We start from the raw sequence: 7249 nt of genomic DNA on the forward strand, positions 1-7249 counted from the left end.
GACCAGCTGCGGCAGGATCTTCTCGGCGCCGACCCTCGCCTGGTGGCCGGGCGCTTGGAGCTGGCTTCTGGATGGGTTCGCTCCGACGCTTCGATTCGGGCGGCGCTGGTCCAGGCCTCGACGGCATGCGACGAGGAGTAGCAGGCTGTCCTTGAGGCGAAGGCTGCTCCCGATGCAGCCCTAGGAGAGGTGGTCGACGTCCGTGGTCGCTGCAAGGCGCTGGAGGACGAGCTGCAGGGCCTGCAGGATCAGCTCGCGAAAGAGGTCCGTCTTCGCCAAGAGCAGGAAGAAGGCGTGAAGGCTCGCGAGGCGGCCGTCGAGAGCCGGGAGGCCAAGCTCAAGAAACGCCGCGACCGCCTAGTCCTTGCCGAACTGGGGGCGAGGAAGGCCGAGCTGGATGGCAAGGCCCTGGTCCTTGCCGAAGACCGCGCGGCCTTCACGGAGCTGGAGGTGAAGGCTTGCTCCTCGCCAAGGATGCTTTACGACAGCGGCCTAGAGAGCCCGCTGGCCGGCGCCGAGGACGGCCCCGCCAAGCTGCTTCCCTTCTTGGTCCACGCTCTTTAAGATGTCGCCCTTGGCCTTGGCCCCACGGCCGAGGCCGAGGCGCGTGTTCTGTCTTCTTCAGTGCTGACGCGGGACCTCACCCACATACACCTTCGCGATCCCGATTTCGACCTCGACAGCCTGCTGGAGCCCGTGAGTGGCGAGCGTGCCGCGGCTGCTGCCGAGGCCGTGAAGGGTCGCGCAGAGGCTCTGCTGGGGAAGTTCCAGGCCTTCAGCACTAATCCAGAGCAAGGCGCTGCCGACCCCGCTGTTCCGTGAGGCGAACCCACTCCGCGCTGCTCCCCCACCGCCAAGTGACTCCATCGTGGCTCCTGTCCTGCTTTTAATTCCTGCACATGTATCATGCCTCGGGGAGGCGTTTAAACTTGCGTTTGATATTGGGATAACAATGTGGACTGTAATATTTGCTTTCGAATTCCTTTGAAATTTGCGCTTTTCCTTCCTACTTGCTTATGTTCTACGCCGGCAGGGCCCGGCCCCGCGCGTACCTCACCCAGCAATAGCCCCGACCGGAAACCAGGACGGGACCAAAGAGTGAGGGGCTACGTGACAAGTTAGGCTCCTGAGTCGCGATGCTCAGGAGTCCCCCTTGGCGCACGAACAACAAGTAGGGAGGTATGATGTGGGTGGATCCATCGTTCTACGTCTGCAGAGCCCGGCCCCGCGCGTACCTCACCCAGCAATAGCCCCGACCGGAAACCAGGACGGGACCAAGGACTGAGGGGCTACGTGACCAGTTAGGCTCCTAAGTCGTGATGCTCAGGAGTCCCCCTTGACGCTCAACCGGCCTTCATACCTCGGCTCCGCTCGGGGAGAGGCGCGCGACGAACCAGGCCCGTGGGGACCTGGCTGGGTGGCGTGCGTCTGGGCGTGTCCCAGGTGCAGCCCCCGTGCCCAGCCCCCTCGCGCGGCACTCCCGAGGGGAGGCGTTGCGATGAGGCTAGACACTGAGCTCTGGGCTCCCTAAGGTTGATGCGGCCCGGAGGCCACCCTTAGTTGTTTATCACCAGCGCGGAGCATAGCGCTTCCGTATGTGTACGGGCATAGCCGCTCCTCGGCAGTGTCGTCAGCCAGCGCGGAGCATGGTGCTTCCACTGGTACGTGGGAGGGGGCCCCTCCGGGAGGAGCCCCCGGGGCGTGTACAGCCCCGCCCTGACATGTGGCTGGCACGGTAGGGCCTGGCGAGGTGTATCTGGGCACCCGTGAGCCAGCGCGGGACACACGGGGCCCTACCTCTAGGCGGGTTGCGCCTGGCACTGGTCCTTATCTTGTGTTGTGTCCCTGCAAGTTCGGTTAGATGCCTGCACTCTATGTCCTCGGGTCCCGGCGCTCGAGCTGGTCTCACCGTCGCTGGTATGCCAGGTCGCGATGCCGTGGTCAAGGCCAGATGGTGAGGGCTGGAGAGCCAGTAAGAGCCCTGAGTCGCGATGCTCAGGTACCCCCTTTAACGTGCAAGTGGTCAGCATGGAGAAGAAGAGGCACTGTGGACCGGCATCAAATAATCAAGCATGGCAGTTCTAACGCATAACTGGAAATGAACGCAAATGGGGTACATGCCGCTGGGCCTGGCCCAAGCGGCTTGGGGATCATGCAGCCCGAGGGGCGCCCCCAACAAGGTAAGCTAACGACGCGAAATAAAAGGGATACACGCTGCAGGGATGGACCCACGCGGCCTGGGAATAATGCAGCCCTGGGGGCGCTCCCAGCCGGAAGTGAAACTTGAAAGATGTCACCTGATGACGCTGAAGATGAAGGGGTGTTGGTGTAGCCGGCTCAGTGGGCTGCGGAAGCCGATCCTCATGAGCCCCCAGGCCCAGGGGCCTCGGGAGGCTCCGGAGGTGCTGGCAGTTCCTCGCGGGCCATCTTCATCTCCGCCAGGGCTGCGGAGTGCCTGGCCTCTTGAGCCTCTGTGGTGCCCATCTTAAGGCGCTGGTGTGTGTCAGCCGCGCTCGGCAAGCCGTAAGGCATGGGAACGTAGCTGTGGGGTGGACCTCTGCAGCGCCCCACTCGCGACGGCCAGAGGCGTCCTAGGGAGGCGACTCGGTTGAGCCCTGGTACGTCAATGCAGACACGCAGCCCGCCATCCTCGCCTGGATGGGGAGCCACTGCTGGTAGGCGGCGGGCGCCTCTCATGACTCTGGACTCTTGTAGCTCCTGAATGGCCTTGCTGACGAACTCCTGTGGGTCTAGATCTCCTTGCCTTGCTCCTTCTTGAGGGAAACGTGCTTCGAAACACGCCTCCATGTGGTGCCCCAGTGCCTCCCTCGTGACCCTTGCTAGGTCGGTGGCCCTCCAAGGGAGAGCCCCCGAGCCATGCTTGAGGAGGGCGCCGGGCGCGCTTTCCTATGCGATGGAAGGAGGTTCCCCCTGGGCAGGCACGGGCCCAGAGGGGCCTGCCTCCTGAGGGGCCAGGCCGGACGATGTCTTCTTCTTCTTGGGGGCGGCCTCGGGAAGCCTCCTGCTTCCGCGATCCGGGTCTTCCAGTGATGTGGCCTGAAAGGCTCGCTCCAGTGAACACACCGCGTCCTTCTCTTCACAGGGCACAGTGATGACTCCGCCGCTTCCTGGCATCTTGAGGACATTGTAGCCGTGGTGAGTCACGGTCATGAACTTGGCCAGCGCCGGGTACCCGAGGATGGCGTTGTACGGCACACGGATGTGAGCGACGTCGAAGTCAATGAGCTCGGTGCGGTAGTTGTCGCATGCCCCGAAGGTGAAAGGGAGGCGGACCTGCCCGATCGGGACCGTGGAGCCGTCGGTGATACCGGAGAAGGGCTTGGTTGGCTGAAGTTGGCTGTAGGGCACTTGGAGGTTGTAGAATGTCTCTACGGACAGGACATTGAGCCCTGCCCCGCCATCGATGAGGATCTTGGTGACCACCACGTTGTTGATGATTGGGGAACAAAGCATCGGGAGGACTCCGGCTTTAGCCGTACACTCGAGTTGATCTGCTGAGCTGAATGTGATGGCGCATGCCGACCACCTGAGAGGGCGCGTGGCTTCGAGCCTGGGGAGGACTGCGTTCACTTCGCGGGCGAACTGCTTGAAGATGCATTGAGAGGCTGGGGCTTGAGCTCCACCCAGGATGCAGGCGATCGTGCGCGGCTCCTGGAAGCCCCCAGCCTCCTCGTCCTGGTGGTGGTCCTCGTTTCTCCTTGGCTGCGGCGGCAGCGGTGGGAGGCCTGCGTTGCCTTGCGAGCGATCCTCGCGAGGATGATCCCTCCAGCCTCCCTCACGAGGTGGGTCTTGCCAGCGATCCTTGCGAGGTTGGTCGCGCCACCCCTGGCGCGGGCCACGGTCTTCCCAGCGTCCTGCGTTCCTTCCTCCTCCTCGACCGTAGCCCCGGTCACCGCGATCGGGACGACGGCCGATCCTTCCTTCACGCACGGCTCGGAGTTCTTGGCATTCGTTGGTGTTGTGGGTGTGGAGGTCATGGTACACATAGTACCGGCTGCCCTTGGGAGGTTCGGGCTGATATCAGCCCCGCTTGGTGTCTGGTTCTGCCGCGAGCACTACAGCCCCCTTGCGCTTCACTTCCTTGGCCTTGAGCTTCTTCTCTTCTGGGTCTACGGCAGGCAGCTCGAGGAGGGAGAGACGCCCTTCCTCAGCCCTGGCGCACTTGTTCGCCAAGTTGAACAGCTCCAAGGATGTGCACAGGTCTTCATGCATCGCCAGCTCCTCCTTCATCTTGACGTCGCGCACGCCATCGGAGAAGGCTGAGATGATGGCCTCTTCAGTCACCTTGGGAATCTTGAGGCGTGCGTTGTTGAAGCACTGGATGTACTTCTGCAGGGTTTCCCCGGGTTGTTGCTTGATGCAGCGCATGTCACTCACGGCGGGTGGCCAGTCGCGAGTACCTTCGAAGTTGGCGATGAAGCGGGTGCGCATCTCTTCCCAAGAGGAGATTGTGCCGGGAGCCAGGTTCAGGAGCCAGGTGCGGGCCCCGTCCTTGAGCGCCATGGGAACCAGTTCGCCATGACCTTCTCGTCTCCGTTGGCAGCTTCAATGCCCAGCTCGTAGAGCTGGAGGAACTCCGCAGGGTCGGGCATGCCGTCGTAGCGAGGAGGCAGGTCCGGCTTGAACTTGCCTGGCCACGCGACGCTGCGTAGTTCGGTGGTGTAGGCGCGGCAGCCTGCTGTGGCCACGGGAGGCCTTGGGTGATGGAGAGCCTAGTCTTGCATGTCCCCACGCGCCGGAGCAGGAGGATGGTCACGACGTGCTGGAGCAGGGAGCGCCCGGGCAGCTTCTGGCGGGCGAGGGACTTCTTGGCAGCTCTGCTCTTGCCGCGTTGGCACCTGACAGAGCGGGTTCCGCCCAGGGGCCGTGCAGCTTGGTGCCATGGCGTCTTATTGGGGAGGAGGCGGCCGGGGCGCCGCCGGAGCCTCGTCGCCCGCGCGGGGCGGGGTGCGGTGCAGCGGAACGGACGACGCGGAAGAACCCCCTGCAGCGCGGACGAGCTTGGTGACGCGGCCGAGCCATTCTTCATAGACATCATCGACGGGACGGTAGCGCAGGAGCTTGTTCGCCGTGATGAGTGCAGCCCAGGCCTCCATGGGCGCGCAGAGCGCGCGGGATGAAGATCCAGCTGGGGCGAGCGAGGGAGTTGCGGTGCGGCCGTCTTGGCACACGGATGGATGCTGAGACGATGCCTGCTGCTCGTCCCCCGCCGGGCCGGTGGCGGTGTTGACGGCAGGTGACGGGGAACGGCGAGGACGCTTGCCGACAGGGGATGTCTGGGCGACGCGGGAAGCGAGGGCGGCCCGACGCTCCGCGCGGGCCCGACGTGCGTCAGACATGAGCGCGATGGTCGGAGGAGAACGGGGCGGTGGAAGACGAATTCCGGGCACCCCTACCTAGCGCGCCAAATGTCGGATTTCGGGTTCCGGCAGACCCTTGAGGTTCGAACACTGGGGTGCGCGCGGAGATTTCGCCTCCTACCTACCTGCACCCCTCCACCACGCTAGGATCAAAACTATCGAAAGAACAACACAAGAGACTCAGGGTTTATACTGGTTCGGGCCACCGTTGTGGTGTAATACCCTACTCCAGTGTGTGGTGTGTGGATTGCCTCTTGGGCTGATGATGATGAACAATACAAGGAAAAACAGCCTCACGAGGGTCTGTTCTTGGCTGGGGCGATGAACTGCTGGGAGGAGTTCAGTCACCTTTCTCTCTCTCTCTCTCTCTGCTTCTAACCTCTCTAACGAGCCTCTTTCTTCCTACAACCCAAGAGACCTTTTTTTCTCCCCCAGCTATGTGGGTGGCTGGTCCTATTTATAGAGGCCCTGGTCCTCTTCCCAAATATTGAGTAGGAAGGGAGCCAACAATGGCGGGCTAATTTTGAAGGGGGACAGCAAGTATCAGCTATCCTGACAAAAGTAGTCTTCATCTGTGCAAAGCTCTGGTGATGACGCCGTCTTAGGCTCCACGGTGACCACCATCTCGTAGTCCTCCTGGTCTTGGTCTTGTTGCACCAAAATGGCAACCTTTGCCTGATGCCTCGGTACTCCGCGATTGCGCTTGCCCACTTTGCACCAAAGAGGAAAGGAGGACGCTGTGCGGGCTGGCACCCGCCTGGCGCCCTGAGTCATCATGGCTTGCGTCACGGGCACAAGGCGAGGTACCCCACCTTGATCTCTCCGCCTCCTCGCGAGCCAGCCTGACGAGGCCGCGCCTGAGGAAGCTCCGTGTCGTCCGCCCCGCGAGGCTTGGCCCCTTGCGAGGGTCTTGAGTTTGTATTGGTGAAGATGGGCCGTGCTGGGCCCCCCTTTGTGCCACGCCGCAGGCCGCAGGCAGGCAAGTCTGGGGACCCCCGTTCCCAGAATGCCAACAGCCTCTCTCTTTCTATCTTACTATACAAGTTAGATGACTGGGCTAGTTTACATTTACATACTGTAACTCGCCTTTGGGCCCTCCGAAAAGCGCTAGCATCTTTACATCTTCATGGGCTTCTAATCTTCAAAGAGTCAACCCGGCTACCCAAGGACGGTTTACCTCCGGTAGTAATATCCCCAATAGGATGCGTTAAAAATAACATACCTCGTTGGCGAGGTGATTGATGCCGTGCCCGCAGTCCGAATTGGTGGCCGGCGGTGTCTCGTTGCCCTTGAAGAGCAACTTCCAGGCGTCTTCATGAGAAGTTTCGAAGAGCCTCTTCAAGGTATGGTGCTTCTTCGGATTAAACTCTCATAGAGGGCGGCTTCGGCTTTGGCATGGGAGAATTTGGCAAACTAGCATCACCGGGATTATATCGACAAGCTTGATATCCTTGTCCACCATACTTTGAATGCGCGTCTGTAGCGCTATCAGCTCATCTGACGATCAACAATTCGGGCTCTTCTCAACCCAGGAGGTGAGCCGCATTGGAGCGCTAGAGTTGAATTCGGCAGCGGCAGCCCAGTTTGCGCCGCGGGGTTCTGTGATGTAGAACCATTGTTTCTACCATTCCTTGACAGTCTCCACGAAAGTGCCTTTTGGCCAGGAGACATTAGTCAACTTGCTCACCATGGCTCCTCCGCACTCCGCGTGCTGGCCATCCACCACCTTTGGCTTCACATTGAAGACCTTGAGCCATAGCCCGAAGTGGGGTTGGATGCGGAGGAAGGCCTCACACACGATGATGAACGTCGAGATGTTGAGGAAGGAGTTTAGGGCTAGATCATGGAAGTCTATCCCGTAATAGTAC

This window comes from Triticum dicoccoides, chromosome 3A (genome assembly GCF_002162155.2).
Source record: "Triticum dicoccoides isolate Atlit2015 ecotype Zavitan chromosome 3A, WEW_v2.0, whole genome shotgun sequence".
Taxonomy (NCBI): Eukaryota; Viridiplantae; Streptophyta; class Magnoliopsida; order Poales; family Poaceae; genus Triticum; species Triticum dicoccoides.